The sequence below is a fragment of the Danio aesculapii genome, chromosome 14, assembly GCF_903798145.1.
Source record: "Danio aesculapii chromosome 14, fDanAes4.1, whole genome shotgun sequence".
NCBI classification, from domain to species: domain Eukaryota; kingdom Metazoa; phylum Chordata; class Actinopteri; order Cypriniformes; family Danionidae; genus Danio; species Danio aesculapii.
Genome location: NC_079448.1, coordinates 34,074,675 through 34,095,932, shown reverse-complemented (window position 1 = coordinate 34,095,932; position 21,258 = coordinate 34,074,675).

Sequence of the window (21,258 nt, the reverse complement as noted above, 5' to 3'; positions counted from 1 at the left end):
ATTGTACATTTTATAATTTTATTGCATTGACTGATTATGTTTTAATGAAATTATTAAGCTACACATAATAGATAAATAGATAGATAGATAGATAGATAGATAGATAGATAGATAGATAGATAGATAGATAGATAGATAGATAGATAGATAGATAGATAGATAGATAGATAGATAGATAGATAGTCAAGTTTACGCTTTATGCAATTATTTTTGAGTATCTGTCGGTCTCTTTACCGCTTCTTCACTTGACATACAATATTTTAGCCCAACCCCCAAGACTCCACCTTCATATAAAACCCACCCCCACCCTCAAATATAAACAGTTTTACAAATTCATTTAAACTGAAGCCTTTCTGTTTTCTGCGCAAGCGCAGATTTTTTTCTAGTTCAGACAGCATTTTCTCCTCACGCCATCGGCTAGAGCCTGACATACGTGGTGACGTCACAATATGGCGCTGGCTGTTTTGCTGAGGCACACAGAAACACCAGCTGAGTTTGGCTAAATGAGCAGACGGGGCTTGTTTTGTTCCGCAATTTTAAACTAAACAAGTAATAAGTAGATGCTTGTGCTCGGGAAATAGCTGTGAGAAGAATGCTTTTCTGCAGTCACGTGGCATGAAATGTAGCGGTTGTTAGTTGGGTGAAAAAAACTCAAAGATCTGCTGTGAATAAAGTGGTGGATTTTACACAAGCTCGTATGAGACGTGAGGTAGGGTTAGGTTTAATTAATCTGTATTCGATTTCAAATAAAACATTTGCAGCTCAATAAAAAGGCTAACACATTTGTTTTAGCGTGTTTTAAGTGTTTAAAGTAAAAGTACAGCGCTGCTAATAACCGCCTAAACTAGGCTGTATTTTACTATTGCTTAAAATACTGAGACGTGTTCGGCAGAAGCATTCAAGTGTTTATAGGTTGGATGAGCGTTCTGGCTAATACTAATGTAGGGTCCTTTCCCTAGTCCTCCCTGAAGCCACACTCAATCTCATAGCTTTGCTGGCTAAGCGGGGTGGCACCGTCTAAGAGGATAAAGCGACACGAGCAGGTTCCAAACGCCGTTTTGTCACGCAAAAGAGTTGCAATCATCATAACACCATACCGTTTAATCTAAGAACATCTCTACTATTTGTTTCCTTATAATTAGGCCTGCTTTACTTTTAAACATTAGATACACAATGACGCATGTATACTAACAGCCCTGTTGTGCAGACAAATTCAGTGCGTTGAAACAAATACTCCATTGGCGATGTAGGGAAAAAAGTCAGAAGTTGTATTTGTTTGTAACCTCCATTTACCTCACAATACAACAATAATGTGGAAGATAGAGACAATTTGCACGTCAATTAACCCTTTTAGAAAGCTCTAGGCTACTGATGCTTATTCACTGCAGGAAAAGCGATGAATATGCAAAGGTGATCAATATGACTGTTAATCCAGGATGTGTCCTTTCAAAATCTACTTTGAATGTACCTCGGGTTATTGTAATGTTAAACCAAGGCAAATGGAGCCATCGTTTACCTTGATGATTCGAAAAGTTTGCGTGCAAATTGATTTTACCCTTTCCGCCCTACTGTGCGAAATTGGGATCTTTAAATAAAAAAAATATATTGTATTTTGGTTTGTTTACTGACTGAAATCCAACAAGTGTCAAATGTATGTATTTATTTTAGTTTGTTAATTAGTTAGTTTGCAGGGTGGTCTAAGTTGTGGACTGCAAAAATGATGATATTTCCGTTTTAATTTCAATACCAAACAAGGAACCATAAAAAACTATATTTAAAATAGTAACATGATCGGGGCCTATTAACATTGGTTTAAAACAACTTCACTAAATGAAGTATCAAGTTTTAGCATTAAATTAGAGAGTAGTTAGATTAGAGAGTAGATCGTATTTTTTGTGCTTGGAAAAAAATGAAATATAATACAAATATAGTAAAAGAGGGAGAGGAACAGAGTTCGTTATAGGGACTTTTTTAAAGTTGAACCTTACACGTTTATAACTACCAATCCCCTTTCATCACACGCACAGATCGTGCAAACTCTAGAAATAAAGGCTCCTTTCGTAGGGTTTCAAGTAACGCTAGTTTATCACATTAAAACATAATCAACAGCTCCTTTCAAAACTACGCCTTCTGAGACTGAAGGAATTTCATCTTTCAAAGTTTTTCTAAAAGCTACAAATCTGTTACAAAATTAGGTAAACAAAGGGTACGGGTTCGGAACAAATGTCACCATACACTACAATCTTATCTAGGTTTTCCAAATTTTTTAAATGCTATTTTATGTTATCATTTTTATTAGTTATTTACTTTTTACACTCCAAAGTGGCGCATTAATATTTGGCCCTAAAGAAACGAGCACTGAATCACTTCCAAAGCGTCGTGAACTTTTTTCTTTTTGCACATACAGTATTATACTATTTGTAAATAAAGCTTACAATGCAGAAAAAAAAGTAATAGATTAAAACACAAATTACATAAAATATACGGGAATGGTCTTTATTAATTTTAAATAGGAAAAACATAAAATCGTTTGCCATCAAAATCGTTGTCAGTTCAGACGAAGCTTTAAGTATCCTATTACATAACATGCATTACAATTCGAATCCCCACTGGCCTTATTAACGCTATAAGCTATTAACACTTTACCAACAATACAAAGTATAATTTCAACAAACGGCAAAAACCATCACCATAATAAAAGTCGCTTATCAAATTATTAGAGTGAGTTGCAAGGTTGCATGAGTTGTGCAATCAGAAGCACCTGCAAACAAGGGTCAGGGTGGGACTGCAGGGGGCGGGAGAGCAGGTGCCACAGATTGGTCATTTATAAGCCTTAAACAATACAAAAAGACAATTTATTGCGAAAGACAGTATCACCTTTCCTCCAGCTGACATAACATGACTATTACTATTGGAAATGATTGTTAAAAACTCCTCAAACATTACTGAGTCAACATTAACCTAGTCATCATACAAGTAATTAGCCTACTTATTTTATGAGGTTACTTTCATTTACATTTGTTTCTTTGTTCACAAAAAGTCATTATGCACACTTTAAAAGTTGTGTGTTTGGTTGGGGGGCGGGGCGGACACACAGGTATAGAGGCTATCAGTGGGGTGGGCAGCCAGGTGCTGTTGGAAATTGCTTAGCTATTGCCAAAGAGACCTCATGCCAGGATAATGTAAGGTCCAAGGGTGCACCAGAGTCAATCCAACCCCTCATGCTGCTTACCTCTCAATACCCTAGGGCCAATCTCCTTTGTAATTGTTTTTCCGGTTTCAGCTTTCCTTTTAGAGGGACATTACAGAATACGGATCATATACTTTTCTTTTAAAAAAAAAAGAACAAAAAAAGTGAGCCATGGCAAAGAAAGAGAGCTCAAGTTCGCGTATTCGTGCGCTTTTAACTTGTGCCAATCACATTCACCACCACCATTTATACAGACATAGCAAATTTATAACCATCGGGATGTTTAGGGGTCGTCGTCTAATAGTTCACAAATTATGACGGTGAAATATGTTAAGCAGATGTCAAATTAAGTTAAGTTCGCTCAGTCGATTAACAATTATGTTTGCAAGAAAAAAAGCATCTGTTTTCTCTAACAATTACATAGGTTGAGGAAGGTACAAATGACAATATTCAACTACACTTACAGAAACACTTATTTTTTTAACAGCATTATATAAATTTATTTCATTACATATACACACACACACACATACATATATATACGTGCAAAACAAGAAAATCGTTATTATAATGCAAACAGACAGCATGCGCCGTTAATACACTTAAATACTGAAATATCAGCCCTATCGCCTGCACCAAAAATATGTGAGCCGAATTCACAGATAATGCGATTTAGTGTGTTTAACAAAATCATTATTCAGTCATGGAGTTAACGCTAACAATTATAAATCCCACACATATAATATAATGTAATATAATATAATATAATATAATATAATATAATATAATATAATATAATATAATATAATATAATATAATATAATATAATATAAACATATTTAATATGATATTTAATATAATATACAAATTTATAATAAAACGTTTGAAGCATTATTCAATGTTTTTTATATAACTAAATCGTTTTTTTTTTAAGTAAATTTGTCATAAATGTCACAGACTGGCTGGCTTGTAATTCTCACGAAAAGAAAAGTCGGAGCACAGAGTTATTGACAATTCCCCTGGCAAGTCCTTAAGCAACTCACTCGAAATGAATGTCAAAGAAACTTCAATCATGTACTATAGGTCAGGTTGCTGCAATTTCCATGTCTCAAAAAGCTCGAAAGTATGAATGAAAACCAGAGAATGGAGCGTTGTGATGCAAAGCAGTCTGTTTTAAGCGTTCTGAAGCGAAGTTTATAGTCCTCACAAGCTTGTTAAAAAGTCAAAAATATCATTCGTTTTATTAACTTAATTTAATTTATTTATTATCCATATACAAAATGCGATCTATTGTAAAATCACACCCTTGGGAAAGTCACTCAAAACTTATGTAGAAAGTTTTAGAAAAAAAAATAATATTTATTAATAAAGTATACAGCATGAATTTTAACCAATAACACATCAGAAATATTTTTCCTCGTCTTATTAATAATACATCATGTCGCCTGTCTGGTTGTTTCATTTAATATGCCGCCATTCATGCATTACATACACGATTGCATCATAAATTAGCAGGGAATTGCAGTAAGGCTCTCCACTGTGTTAAAACGGCATGACTAAACGTTATGCTAACTAGATAAACGAAGCAAATTTTATTTCGCTAATTTACAACACTAACCAATTCAAACTCATTTTAATGTATTTGACTGTGAATATTTATAGAAAGCTAATTTTGGGCAAATACATTTCATATAGTAGGCTATATTTCATAGTCACGTTTCATATCAAATTTTACACATTCAGCTTTACTTTAAGCACAACAGAACTCGAAAAAAATTGTAACATGACTGCATTTGCTTTCAGATGACAGCAATTTTGTGCTTTAAAATTCGTTATTCCTTAATCTCGAAAACAGGGTCTGAGAGTTTTGAGTTTTTTTTGTTTTGTTTTTTTGCTTTAATTTTGTCAAATGTTTCTGCGCCCTGATGATTTCGGTACATCACCTAAATAAGGTAAAATCTGGGGCATTCAGGCTCAAGTAGAGTGGTTGTCGGAGTCGGTGAAGTGTAAAATTGCAACACCAGACAGCCAGCATAATAGCTCAGAAGGGGGCTAATGTTCATGCTACATTCGAAGAACATTTTTATAATTGCTGAATTAAAAGGGGTATATATGTATTCAGCTATTTATTTTTATGCTTTTTGTTCGTTTTAAAGTTGCTCACACTTGAAACTCCTGTTTAAAATGTCTAATAAGTCTGCTTTCGTCGCAACCTTTCACTCACCACAGTGTGCACTAGTCCTGCTTTGCGACTGCTCGGATATGCGTTTCAAGTCTCTACTTTTTGAAGCGACAACACTGCCCTCTGCTTTGAGAGAATCTTCAAACTCTCTTCTCCGTCCCTTTTAATCCCTGAAGAAAAGCTAACACAGCATTTACAGAATACAAGCTTAATTTACATTCACTATAAAGTTATTTTAACCTATTTTAATAAATTTGTAGCAACCCAAATGTTGTTTAAAAAAATAAACCAAACATTGAGGTGATTTTACCCAAATTTGGGTAAAAACAAACCAGCATATTCTAGTGTTGTTCCCATGGTTTATTAAAATCACTTCTAAAAAGATCATCTTACTAATTAAAATACTAAGTAGCATAACCAGAAATAGACCTTAAAACCAAAAGATGCCTCATACAATCTGTGAAGGATAAGCTTCCAAAAACCTTAAACACTGGTGGGTTTTTAAATACTGAGTCATGGACAGTTCAGCAGACAGACTAATGTCTGAACAGACAGACAGAACATGTAGATTAAGGATTAATCCATGTCAATTATTAATCCAGGTTTAATTCCAGCCTCCCCCTGAGAGTGGGAACCTCCATTGTAAGATTTGGCTGAAGGAAAGCAGATGTCCACTACACATCCATAAGACCATTCATCCATAAAAAAAAAAAAAAAAAATTATATATATATATATATATATATATATATATATATATATATATATATATATATATATATATATATATATATATATATATATATATATATATATCAACCAATTAAACTTCCAGACAGAAGCCAAATATTTTTGCGAGGGTACATCGAAACAAACAAATGCAGTGCTTTTCCAAAACAAAAATAGCCATAGTCCAGTGTGACTTGTTTACACATAAAGCCACAGCATTTTCAGCAATGACTAATCTAAAAAGATCTGATTGGTCATAGTATTCATAAGCACAACAGACATGCACATGATTGGTTATAATGCTCAACCCTGAAACAAATGTAAGAAGAGACTGATGCAACATGCATAAATCTAAATGTAATGCAGCAAATAGACACTTTTCATTCCTCCCACATTTCATGTTAATCACAACACCATAAAAGATTTAGTTTAATTGCACCTTGTTTTTTGCCTCTTTATCTTGAATTTGTGAGCCAAATTTCTTGCTTTATATGCTATTTTGTTACAAGCCCTTTTAATCAAAGTCTGGAAAAATTATCATACTCCAATTCTTAGAACCACTTATTGCCCAAATAAATAACTAAAACCAGGATCAATTTGTTTTACAAAGCCTAATTTCTGACTGAAGTGCAGTACAGTTCTGCATTTTACTACACAGAAACAAGAAATACCAATCACCCCCAACTGCAAGACTACAGGAAAAATTACTATACCCTTTAATAACATACATTAACAGCAGCTGCAGTCTGAACAGCTTCACTTCTCACTGGTCTGCATGTCACGTGCACTAGGCAACAACCAGACTCCCACTGGGTCTCCAAATGCCATTTTACCCAAATCAGTGAACTGTTTATATGTCTTCTTCTTCATCTAGAGCATAGAAGTACTTCTACATTCATCTTTTTGGTTGACTGAAATGTTTCCTGTGCTGTAGACTTAAGATGGCATGCAGATGAGAGGTAAAATGTTCAGAGCTTAAAGATGTTATGGAGCATTTGGTTAAGATGTCAGACACAGGACAGACAAGATTGAAGAGCTTCTACTTTGACATGGTTGGCCCTTATTGTGCATGTTTCAGTTATTCTGACGTGCATTCATATCTCTCCAGTCCTGCCTGACACATTTTCTTTTCAATTAACCATTAGACCTGTCATCTCCTTAACTGCACACACATACTCCTCCTTTCTGGACAGAAAATTGCTCTCCAATTAAAAGCAATCAAATGCTGATGAGTAAAAAGCCTGGGCATTTTCATAGTTTTATTTATTTTTTTAAGTGTTTTTTTTTCTCTATGTCTGATAATTTTTGATGGGCAGTGGCTTGGCAGAACAAAGAAATTGTTGCATGAAGTCACAAATTATTTAAATGATTTTTACATTTATTTTAATGTTGAGCCAATGGCAAGATGTTGCATCCCGAATGAACGGATGAGTCAGAAATTATGTTAAAACAGCATCCTATATAACATGTGGAAAGTTTGAAGTGACTACATCCTTTAAATTAATATGGAATGGCACACTCTCCATCGAGACCACCTTGGGACCTGAAGAAGAGAAAAGGACAGCTGCGTAATTACTGCTCTCACATGTACAGAAAGTAAATTATTTATTGCCTATAGTAGCCATTAACTGAACAAACACAATAAGCGCTATAACTACCACAAGGTTGTTGAAGAGACAGCATTTTGTATTCTGCTGATTCAGGAGGAAAACTGGGTCAAGGCGACTTACACTTACCTGTTAAATACAAGCTGTTCTTAAAAGAAAATGAAAATGAAAAATTAAAATCCTCAGGCTATCCAAGATGTAGGTGACTTCTTTCTTGAGTTGAACTGATAAGAGTATTTTTAGCTGAAACTGTGGACCTTCATGATTCATAAAATGCAAGTCATTGGCTATGGGTGGCTACTGGTTAAAACAGAGTTTCCCAACCCTGTTCCTAACCATACACATTTTCAACCTCTTCCTTTTCAAACACACCTGAATCAAATCATCAGAACATTAGAAGAAATTAAAAACCTGAAATGAAGGATTTAGATAATGAAATAAAATAAAATAAAATATGTATTGTTGTTGGTGTGCCTACAGAAACAGGGTTGGGAAATAGCGGGCAAAATAAGCATACTGTCACGATCACCAGCGATCTAACCTTCATAGATCGCTGGAGAACATTCGCATTTACATGGACTACAAACTTGTCTAATACGAACTACAAGTCCTGTCATGCAACACACACACACCTGCTCCAAGTCTCCATTGATAACACTCACACAGCTGATGCTGCTCCAAGACTGATTACAAGGACTATAAAAACAGCACAAACCCACACACTGTTTCTGAGTCTTATCTGTTTCTGTGACATTACAAACGCATTTTCCTTGCCTCGTCGTTTTTGACCCTTGCTTGGTTTTGTTTGTTTTATTGTTTATCACTGTCTGCTGCCTGCCTTCTGATCACTCGCTTGTTATTTTGACTATGAATCTGGAATTGCCAGTATACATCTATTTGCCCCTGTGTTGACCGTTGCTTGGCTGACCATTCTGCTAAATAAACCTGCGTTTGGATCCACACCCCTGTGGTCAGTATCATTTCACATTACGCATACTGTACACATGCAAAACAAAATGAATACCTCTCCAGAAACTATGAAACTATAAAATATGAAAAGAAACTGTCTGTGCAAGATTCTGAGCGCTATTTAAAACATACAATTAGTTTAAAGAGTTTGAATAGTAACAATATAAATGAATGTTATATGTTATAAATGAAGTCACCTACATCTTGAACGACTTGAGAGTCAGTAAATTAACTGCTAATTTATTTTCTTTTTTGACCAAACAATATATTTTTATATGACCCTATGGTTAAAGTTCTATTACATTATGTTCAAATTGTAGTTTCACATTTCATTTACATGCCTAATTTATTCAACAAATTGCTGGTAAATGAAAATATGAACATCGCAATTGTAACAAAAAGTTTAATGCACATTCGTCAATAAGTTAGTGTCAAAACTTTACCTGCATATTTATGACCCCAAAAAGTAGCAGCGACAAGATTTATAAAATATATGTTGCATAAAAAATTGCATACTTCCCACTTTACTGTGTCAGAATTTCCAATATATAACCCATATTCACACTATAAGATATTTATATAAGATATAAGGCTCTATTTAAATTATCTAGGCACAAAGTCTAAAGAGTATGGTACAAAAGCATTAAGGGCATGTCAGAATACATTTTTGCTATTTTAAGGACGGAAAATACGCTCTGCGCCCTGCCGCATGGTCTGACAGGGTTGTGCTTACTCTCTTAATGAGTTATGGGTGTGTTTTGAGCGTAATGTACATTAAACCAATCAGAGTCTCATCTCTCATTCCCTTTAAGAGTCAGTTGCGTCACGCCATGGTGCATTTTCTATTTACATGGCGGACTTTGTAAGTGGAAAAACTAAATGCTTCACTAGCGAGAAAACCATCTGCAGCATTAGGATAAACAATGAGCCTCCATCATTCTGCCTCTTTACTTCCTCTTTATTTTACTTTTACTTTTTACTTTACTCCTTTACTTTCGTGGATAAGGAGTGTGTTGTACGCACTCCACTGAAAACATTCATTAGCCTACATGTTTAATTTAGTTTATTACATGAAGATCTGTTTCAAAACTATTTCTATATTCAGTTCTAATTTCCAGCAAACTAATAAATGAACATTAATAACCAAGTGTGGTCAAAAAAATTATATCCAAACATGTTATATTCTTATGCCCCATATGGTGACGCATACTGTACGTCTCTAAAAACCAGACAGGTGGACAAATCTAAACTTGTTTTTATTAAAACAAATATAAATATGCATATAATAAATAATACTACTAATAAAAATAACATTATACAAATGCAAAGTGTCATCAATAAACTGAAAAAAGCCCCCCGAGATGAGGCATGGAGGTAGTGGTTTTTATATTTATGTAGAAAATAATATTTTATATGTAAAGATACTTGTGTATTGCTATACATCCTGTGTGTATTAAGCAATGTGTAAGCGTTTGGACCCGCATGGGCGTATAACTAACGTGCTGCTGGACTTTAGACCAGCTTTTAGTTGGTCAATGGGGCAGTCCATTTCAGTTTCTCAAAATAGCAACGTGCCAACAATGCGCCTTTACACCTCCATTTAAAGGCGACCGAAACACCTATGAGTCCACAAAGTGGTGCAAATGGATTTGCTATTTAAACAAAATGGCATAAAATGTGAAAGTTAGGGTTGTGCTGGTCTGAAAATAGTAACAAATCATGGCTTATTGCACTGGGTGTTTGATAGGGCACATAGAGTGCAAGCAGTGTTGTAGATAGCTACAAATGGCTACATTTTTAGGTAGCTTAGTTGCAGCTCGGTTACTTATGATACAATGTAGCCTTTTCAGTAGCTTGATACTTTTTCTGGGAAGTAGTGGAGCGACAACAGTTACATTTCATTTAGTGAACCTGCAATGGTCTTAAGCCAGGAGTCGGGAACCTTTTTTCAGCAAAGAGCCATTTCTGATTTTATTTTGGCAAATGCAATTTTTTAAAGAGCCATTTGGGATATATAAGCATCATAAGTCCATGTATTAAGAAAGGATAATTTATAGAATTTTTTTCTTTTAGTCATCAACACTCATAAATGTTGTTTGAATTTACATGCGCAGGGTTACCTTAGATATGTAAGTTGCATGCCCTTTATTGGTGTCTGATTCTAGTTAATCCACAGCGCTGCACATGCGCATAGGTTGAAATGTCCTTTTATTCTTATTCATTTTGCTGTAAAAATATACAATAAAAAGGTTATTTTAATTGTATTTTCAATAGAAAACTGATTTTTAGTGACAGTTTTAATTTTTTATTGAAGGGAGACAGCTGGAGAGCCTCATATTTTTGGTTAAAAGAGCCACATGTGGCTCCTGAGCCATAGGTTCCCTACCCCTGGTCGTAAGCAGTAAAGTGACTACTTACAAGATTACTAGTGTATCACAGCCATCTATTGGTATATCACACATAAGGAGCATTGCTAAAAATCTGCTATACTTTATAGAATTCACTTTATATGTCATATGTGTATTAAACTGGAAAACCCAGAATAAGAGCGGCACAATACCTCAGTGGTTATTACTGTTGCCTCATAGCAAGAAGGTTGCTGGTTTGAGTCGTCCGGGTGCTCTGGTTTCCCCCAAAGACAAGTAGTTTAGGTGAATTGGGTAGAACTAAATTGGCCATAGTGTACGAATGTGTGTGTGATTGAGAGATTATTATGGTTTCCCCATACACCCATACATGTCTTGCTTTGTTGCGTCTGGAAGGGCATTTGCCGCATAAAATATATGCCAGAGTAATTGGCGGTTCATTCTGCTGTGACAATAAATCAGGGACTAAGCCAAAAGATATAGTGAGCATTCCCTGCGGAGGAGTTCAAATGCAGCAGAGATTGGTCTTCTACTGAGAGGTCCAGGTGTCAGAATGCATTTGAGGTGGGCTATAATAAAAAATGATGAAACCTCTGCTGGAAGTGAGCTGGTATGCACTTGTACACCATAGCAGCACTTTTATACCTACACTCTCATAATTTCCACACCAGCCCCCGCACCCAACCCAGTCCCTAAACCCAACCATCATTGGGGGATAAGCAAATCGTACATAATTGTACGAATGAGATTGTAAGAATTCATACAAATTAACCACTAAATCAAAAAGTTACGAACTGCCTTAAGATTGTGTTGGATGACCTTATTTTGACTAAACATTACTGGCTACTAATTTTTTATGTGAAGCAGAATGGAGAGATGGGTAAGGGAGGAAGAATTTAAAAAAAACTTAATTCAAAGTCATCAAAGTCAGTGCCTCAGTAGAGCTTTATGTCTAGCAACACCCCTGATCACACATCATGTATTTATTTATTTATTTTAATCGTTACTTTTTTTATCCTTTTTCTGAGCACATGATACCGTGTGCTTAATCTGTGTTAATGATTTTGTATTTGTTGCAATTTTTTTCCTGTGACTCTTGACAGTCTAATAAAACTAAAATTTGAAACCTACATGAATAATAAAAATTAAGGTTTTACATCATAATTGTATTTTATTTATGTATTACTTAAATAATTACTCAATATATATTTCCATTTTTGTAATATACAATTGAAGTCAGAATTATTAGCCCCCCTTTGAATTATTTTTTCTCTTTTAGATATTTCCCAAATAATGTTTAATAGAGCAAGGACATTGTGGATAGAGCAAGGACAGTATGTCTGATAATATTTTTCTCTTCTGGAGAAAGTCTTATTTCAGCTAGAATAAAAGCAGTTTTTAATTTTTTAAAAACCATTTTAAGGTCAAAATTATTAGCCCCTTTAAGCTATATATTTTTTCAATAGTCTATAGAACAAACCATTGTTATGCAATAACTTGCCTAAATACCCTATCCTGCCTAGTTAACCCAATTAACCTAGTTAAGCCTTTAAATGTCACTTTTAACTGCATAGAAGTGTCTTGAAAAATATCTAGTAAAATATTCTGTAATATTATGTACCATGTACATAATACTATAATACTATGTATTATGTACTAATATTATTTACTGTCATCATGGCAAAGATAAAATAAATCAGTTATTAGAAATGAGTTATTAAAACTATTATGTTTAAAAATGTGTTAAAAAAATCTCTCCGTTAAACAGAAATTGGAGAAAAAAATTAACAGGGGGGCTAATAATTCAGGGGGGCTAATAATTCTGACTTCAACTGTAAATCATTGTGTAGTAGCTTTACTGTAACTAGCTATTTTTAAGTAATAAGTTGTAGTGTAGCTATTTATGTTATTATAAGAGTAGTTTTACAGCTAGTAGTAATTTTCTTAATGAGTAATACACTGTCAGGCAACAAACTTCAAGACATTGAATTAATTCAACTTTCAACTCAGTTACTGCACTTCACTTGATTAACTCAAAAATGTCCTGAAGTTTGTTGCCTTAAAATTTTAAGTTGAGTCAACTTTTCTTACTGTGTAGCTTGTAGCTTATCAAGCAACAGATTGAATAATTTCTCCAACACTGAATGTAATAATATTAATAATCAGTAATATATAAATAAATCAGTACGTACTTCCACAAATACTGCCAACTCGGAGCTCAATTTGCCTTGCAACATAATATAAAGGGTAAAGAAAAGATTAAGTATTTAGTATTTCTGACGACTCCACATTCGGTTTCAGGAAAGATGTATAGCATGAAATCACATGAAAACACTTATTTGAAATGAATCCATTCTGGACCAGTGTTTTAGTGGATCTAGCCATTAGAAACAAAGCGGTACAAGTCAAACAGCCAAAAACGCAGAAATGGCTGCCAAGATGCACTGTAAGTGAAATATTTATGACCTCCAATAATAACATTAAATGTTCCTGTAATAACATTTTGAAACTGACTGCTCTCTAGAGAATTACAATGGATTTCAGGCTATGAATGAAACACTGGCCATACCTACACTGTAAACAATATCCATAAATTAGCAGTTTTACACACTTTTTAAATGTTTTTATTTAAATTTTTCTCCACTTATTTATACTTTTGAATTGCATTATGAAAGCTTGATCTCTTCCTATAGCTTTTAAACTTGAAAAGTTTGAAAAAGTGACTTTTAATAACATTTTAATAGTTTAAAGTGATATATTGTCTGGGTTGGTGTTGTATACATTATGCTACAAAGACCTTGTAATAAACTGCCAGTACATTTTCTGTTATTTTACAAACTTACACTCACCGGCCACTTTATTAGGTACACCTTACTAGTACCGGGTTTTATCCGAATGTTGCAGCAGAAATCGTAACTCATCAGACCAGGCAACGTTTTCCAATTTTTTATTGTTCAATTTTGGTGAGCCTGTGTGAATTGTAGCCTCAGTTTCCTGTTCTTAGCTGATGGCAGTGGCACCCGGTGTGGTCTTCTGTTGCTGTAGCCCATCCGCCTCAAGGTTGGACGTTTTGTGGGTTCAGAGATGCTCTTCTGCATACCTCTGTTTTATCAAGTGGTAATTTGAGTTATTGTTGCCTTTCTATCAGTTGGAACAAGTGTCACCATTTTCCTCTGGCATCAACAAGGCATTTGCACCCACAGAACTGCCACTCACTGTATGTTTACGGTTTCAGACCATTCTTTGCAAACCCTAGAGATGGTTGTGCGTTAAAATCCCAGTAGATCAGCAGTTTCTGAAATACTCAGACCAGCCCGTCTGGCACCACCAACCTTGTCATGTTCAAAGTCTCTTAAATCACCTTTCTTACCCATTCTGATGCTTAGTTTGAACTGCAGCAGATCGTCTTGACCATGTCTACATGTTTAAATGAATTAGGACACTGCCATGTAATTGGCTGATGAGAAATTTGCGTCAACGAGCAGTTGGACAGGTGTACCTAATAAAGTGACCAGTGAGTATATTTCTCTATATGAAACACTCATCAATCACAACATACAGAAAGTGTTTTTTTTTTACAGTCTACACCACTTAATAGCTTGTATAGTGGAATTATAATCTGAACTGTCTGGACTGTTTGTACTATACAGCAACACCACAATAGAGCAGAGAGAGAGAAAGTGCAGCATCCACACTTCACACACATATTTATGTCTCAAGGCACGTGTCTCTGGAGACATTTTGGGGGTCATCCAATAGACAAGAGCTGAAGTGCAGGTCTAGCTCGTCTTAGCACTCATAGATCATGACACCTCCATTTATTTTTAAAGAGAGCACCACCGTGTGCTTAAACTCTGAAAGCACCTAATAGATTTGTTTGAATCTCAGCCACAGAAGAAGTGTGTTTCATGAGAGCACACGGAGCGTAACTGTTCACACATTTGCATTTGACCTGCTCATGTATGGGTCCTGGGAACAGTAGAGAGGTGTGTACAATCTGAACTTTACATGGTATCACAGTTTTTTTTAACCCTGCCCCGACCACATGTGGAGTTATGAGATTTCTAGCAAGTGTAAACTCAGCAAGGAGTCTGAAATACGACTGTAAGGTTCTGTACAGCTGCATTCACCTCTTTCTGAATTCTTGCTAAATCATGAAGAGAAACTGAAAGTTATGAGGTGGAAAAGTGTGAATATAAGTCAGAATTATTAGCCCTCCTGCATTATTAGCCCCCTGTTTAATTTTTTCCCCAATTTCTGTTTAATGGAGAGAAGATTGTTTCAACACATTTCTAAACATAATAGTTTTAATAACCCATTTCTAATAACTGATTTATTTTATTTTTGACATGATGACAGTAAATAATAGCTTACTAAATATTTTTCAAGACACGTCTATACAGCTTAAAGTGACATTTAAAGGCTTAACTAGGTTAATTAGGTTAACTTGGCAGGTTAGACTAATTAGACAAGTTATTGTATAACGATGGTTTGTTCTGTAGACTATCAAAAAAATATAGCTTAAAGGGCTAATAATTTTGACCTTAAAATGTTTTCAAAAAAATTAGAAACGGCTTTTATTCTTGCTGAAATAAAACAAATAAGACTTTCTCAAGAAGAAAAAATATTATCAGACATACTGTGAAAATGTCCTTGCTCTGTTCAACATCATTTGGAAAATATTTAGGTGGGGCTAATAATTCTGATTTTACCTGTATATATTCTAACGCACCTATGCTTACTTAGCTGCCTTTATTTATTAAAAGTTCAGTAAAAAACAGTAATATGGACCCTTTTCACAAGACGTTTTATGACGCGTTTAATGGTCATCATAATCTTAAATTCTTCAAAATTTTTAATATTTAGATTTTAAAAAACTTATGAACATGTATATGTATTTATGAATGTATTATATATTTGCGTCAAATTACAATAAACTAATTACTGCTTATGTGAGGTGTTTCTAATGAAGCTTCTGTGGGTCTCAGAGTAAATTTGACGTTGTTCTCTCCTCTGGCTGCCGTCATTAGTCTCACACAATTTTATCCTTTTTCTGAAGGTCTTGATAGCCCCATCATGGAGTTTTATTATTTCATCAAATAGGATAGTAAAAAAAATATTTGTTGTGCTCTCCGATTCACTGCGATCTAAGTTTACACAACTTTGACGTTCTCCGCTTCTGAGAAACCTGGAAATGGGAAAAAGGTCCATTGTAAAAGTATCAAAATAAGTTTTCCATTTCAACATATTTTTATATGCAGTTTATTTCTGTAATTGCAAAATCTAAATAAATATACAAGCCTTCTTGGTGACATGCTACTTCAAAAATTATTATAATATGACGGTCTGGTCCTCAAGACACATTTATTATTATTGTTTGTTATAATTATTATTGTCATTGTTGTTGGTATTCATTCATTCATCTTCCTTCGGCTTAGTCCCTTTATTAATCAGGGGTCACCACTGCCAACTTATCCAGCATATGTTTTACACAGAGGATGCTCCACCAGTTGCAACCCAGTACTGGGAAACATCCATACACACACTACGGTCAATTTAGTTTATTCAATTCACCTATAACGCATGTGTTTGGACTGTGAGGGAAATCGGAGCACCCGGAGGAAACCCATGCAACACAAGGAGAATATTGAATCTCCACACAGAAATGCCTCGACCCAGCCGAGACTCGAACCAGCGACCTATTTGCTGTGAGGCAAAAGTGCTAACCACTGAGCCACAGTGACACCACTGTTGTTGTTGTTGCTATTATTATTATGAATGTAAAAATATTAGCTTAATGTATTTGTGGAAGCCAAAACTATTTTCATTCTTAGATTAGAAAAAAAAAAATAGCATTTATGCAAAAATTTTGTAACATTATAAACATCTTTAACTCAGTTTTCGGCGATTTAATGGTTCCTTGCTGTGTAGAAGAATTAATATCTTTTAGAAAAAAAATACTTGCTGAACCCATAACTTTAAGTGATACAGTACAGTAACCAAGCACAGTACCCAAAATCAATTATTTGAACAACAAAGTAATGTTTTTCTCCCAAATATTATTTTATTTAATTTTATCTTATTTATTTTTTATTTAATTTTATAATTTATTTATTATTTTTAAATTTATTTTACATTTTATTTTATTTTTTTTTATATTTTATTTTATATTTTTTAGATTTATTTTATTTATTTATTTTATTTTATTTTACAACAACGCAAAAGTGTAAAACGACATTTGGTAAAAGTGGATTTAAAAAATAAATCAAAGTTATCTGACATAACAGCAGTTTAAAATATGCAGTCTGGTGAGGGAGGGCTGTTGTCTTCTTGTCACATGTTTTGGGGTGTGGTCACGTAATGCATAAACACTTTGTATGTGTTTCAGTATTTTTAAAAAAGTGTGAAACGAAATAATTTTTTCCTTTTTTAAGGACTGGAAAAAATTGAAATTTCATCCGAACTTGACAAAAAGCACATCAATATAAATATGATTTCTCACATGCAACAAGTTCAGTGTAAGGTCTACAACATGTGTGCTTGTGTTCACCCAGCGAGAGCTCCGTCTATCCTGCTTTTCTTTGTTACAGCCTCTGTGCTTTGTGCCTTGTGTCCTGCATTTGGTCTCCCGCCTTTACTGGGGCCACGCAGAAACTCTCCAAGTTTCCATTCATGCTTCTCATTACTGGGGCATGTTGGGGTTTTATGGAGCCTTGTAAACCCTTGAATTACTGCACTTTAAAATAGATTTTGACACTATTATGTGACCGTGCTTATGGCAAAGCCTTTCATTGCTAGACGGAGGACTCATAATGGCGGACGACAAAAGAGCATGACTTGTTAATTATTTTTAACTGCCGGATAAAATGATTATGAACTAGGTAAAAATGCACAAAGGGCCTGTAAGGGGGTGAGTGAGACACGTAATGATGTTTGGTCAAAAACATGACGGTCCAGGAAGCAGAAACTCTTCATCATTTTAAAAATAAAAAGGCTAACACTGGTTTGGGGGACAGTTTGTTTTTCAAGTTCATGGCATATTGGCCGTTTATAAGTATAAAAAAGTGTATATTAATCCTCTATTAAGTCGGCATGACTTTATTTCAGATCATTTTATCTCACCCCATTTCTAAACTTAACAACTACTTTCCTATTAGAAATTAGACATTTGTTGAGGAAAGTCATAAAAAACAGTTAATGATAAAATTGGTCCCAAAATTAAAGGTGTTATTTCTTAAATATCTTTATTGCATTTTACCTTTCCCTCAGATAATACATACTTAAAACAACAACAAAACAAAACAACAAAAACGTCTTAGTATTTTACATCAATATGTATGACTTTTCTTCTTATTCAAGCAATCAACACATTTCCAACTCCACCACATTTTAGAAACAATTTGTAAGGTCCCCAAACTCCCTCAAAGATCTTGTATCCTCTCTTAATATGCGTTATCTTTTCCATTGTCATGTTTACATTGCATTTTTCCAATTTAAAGAAATAATAAGTTTAGCTTAAGAGATATAATATATTTATAAATATGCATTAAGTCTTTTAATCTTGATTTCCTTAGGCTATAAATGAAATTTAAAAATCAGAGCAAACTGTGGAATATAGACCCTTTTCACACTTCTGGGTTTCTCAGTAGCAGAAGTCGTCATATTTGGGAAAACTCAGAGTGCAGTAAATGGCAGGGTACAACATTTTTTTTACAATCTTATTTGCTTAAATAATAAAAGAAAAACTCAACGATAATATTATTAAGACTTTCAGAAAAAAGGAATCAAATTGTGTGAGACTGATGAAGGCAGCCAGAGGAGAGAATAATGTCAAATGTACTGTCCTGTCCCACAGACGCTGCATTAGAAATACCTCGCATACAGGGTAATTTGTTTTATGTAATTCGAAGCAAAGATGATATAATATATACATAAATACATATAAATGATTATAATTTTTTTAAAAATTGAAATATTAAAAACTTTTAAGGATTTAAGATGCTGATGATCGTTAAACACATCATAACAGGCTTGTGAAAAGGGTCCATTAACGATCTTCTCTATCATCCTTTTCATTTCTTTCCAAACATTTCTATTTTCCTACACTCCTATATGCAATGATTTAAACTCATCGCATCTTTGGTGTCCGGAATGTTTTCATTATATTTACACAAATTAAAGTGCTAATTAAAGGAAAATGAAAGAAAAATACTTTTGTTTGGGGACCAATTCTCACTTTTAACTAGCCTCTCATTAGAATTCCTATAACTAGCATATTGGCTATTTATTAGTTCTTAAAATGAATGTGCACATTAATGCTTTTCCTGACCTTAAATCTACCTCATGTCTAAACTTTACTTTACTAACAGCCGCAAATGAGATCTAGTTAATGATCTAGTTAATAGTTAGTTAAAGGTGAAAACCTCGTTTTTAAAATACACTTTAAAACATGATAACCATGTTTCACCTTAAACTTTAAACAGGTCATACAAGCTGTTCTAAGTCAATTTAATGCAGGGTATATGCAGTAATCCAAGTCATTTCAATACCTTTTCAAGACTTTTTAAAGACCTTCTCAAAATATTCTAAGACCTCATCACCACTTCAACTTCTAATCAGTATCAAACCTTTAACATAATAAATAGTTGTTAATAAACAGTTGTAGTTAAATAAATTAATGGAGCACAACCATGCAACAGAACTCAGATAAACTTGGAAGAAACAAAGCTTGAAAGAATCAATTTCACTGTTGTTTTCAGCAACAGGCTTCAGCCATTGTTTAATCTCGTCTTTCTCCAGCCAGGAGAACGCAAACTTATATTTTCCCATTTTGTTGTCTGTTTCACTCTATGGTTTCGCTACATGTGGAGAGCATCGCAAATTACGTGACATCACCCAGACGCGCCCCAGGCCAAACTAATTGTGTGGATCGAGCACACCATTGTTAATATTAAGAGGAAAAGAAATATATTTATGCTTTTTTTGGAGTCAAACACTTTGCACAGCGCTTGAACAAAAAATAAGATGAGATTAAGACTTTTTAATACCTTTTAAGGGCCTTAATTTTCTCATAATTGATTTATCAACTATTAATTTATCAACTATAATACTTTTTAAGACCCCACGGAAACCCTGTAATGTCATGTAATTTAAACTTACTTGTAAACTTACTTTTAAAAAAAAGTAGGTCAAAAGTGTAAAGTGTGACCAATAAGTCATTTTTTCCATATAATAAAATAATTTAGCAACAATGAACACAGCACATTTAGAAAAGAGCAAGCCTTTGATACCCATAAGCCAACAAAGCAGTTTGTTTGCTGAGTAAGAGTCTTGTCTGGATTTCTCCTCGCAGGCTTTTCTGCGACAGGATCCGTCTGCTGGGCGGCAGAGCGGTCAGAATAGAAGGTGGCAGCCAGTCAAAACACTGCCTGTTATTCCAGCCAGGGCCCAAGTGCCAGTGAAGAGCTTCTTTTCATGCACCCTTAATGTGGTAAAGTGATCTGCTACACAATGGGGACACTCAAGGAGGCCATCCCCAGCAAACAGGCCAAAACAAACAGCTCCCCTAGGCCCGACTGCCTCACCCCCGGCCCCCCGAACACATCCCAGCACCTCTCAGGTCTGCTTCAGTGGGCATACAAACTTTCCTTCAGTTACTGGATATGCACACAAACGTCCACAAACAAATAAAACCCAAACACATGCTGCGACAAATAACACACATACCACATGCAACCACACTTTATACTCGGAGGAAATGTGCTGAGCTCCCACACTCTTTCAGGAAACAGTTCTGCAGTGTTTAAAAAAAACTTTTAGATGTTTGTAGGGTTTTCTAATATTATTTTATATGAGAGAAAAAAAAATGTACAGTACTAATTGAAAATCTTTGTCAGAAAAATTAATGTGCGCAAAAATCATTTTATCAACAAGTCAAGATTTTATAATTCAATTCAACTTGTTTTAATTTGGTTTAATGAAATGTAAACTTTAACTCAATGACTGCTTTTTTCTGCAGTGAACCATGATTAGGCTAACATAATGAAAAAATTATCCTGAAAAAGCAGGAGTTCATAAAGACGGCGCATGCAGACCCTTCGTGACTCTGTTTGAAGGTCAACGAGTCTATTAAAATGTCAAATATTTTGACCTTCTCATGACACTGCAAGGTTAGTTCAGAATATAACATGTTGCATGTAATGTGGTGTGCTCAAAAG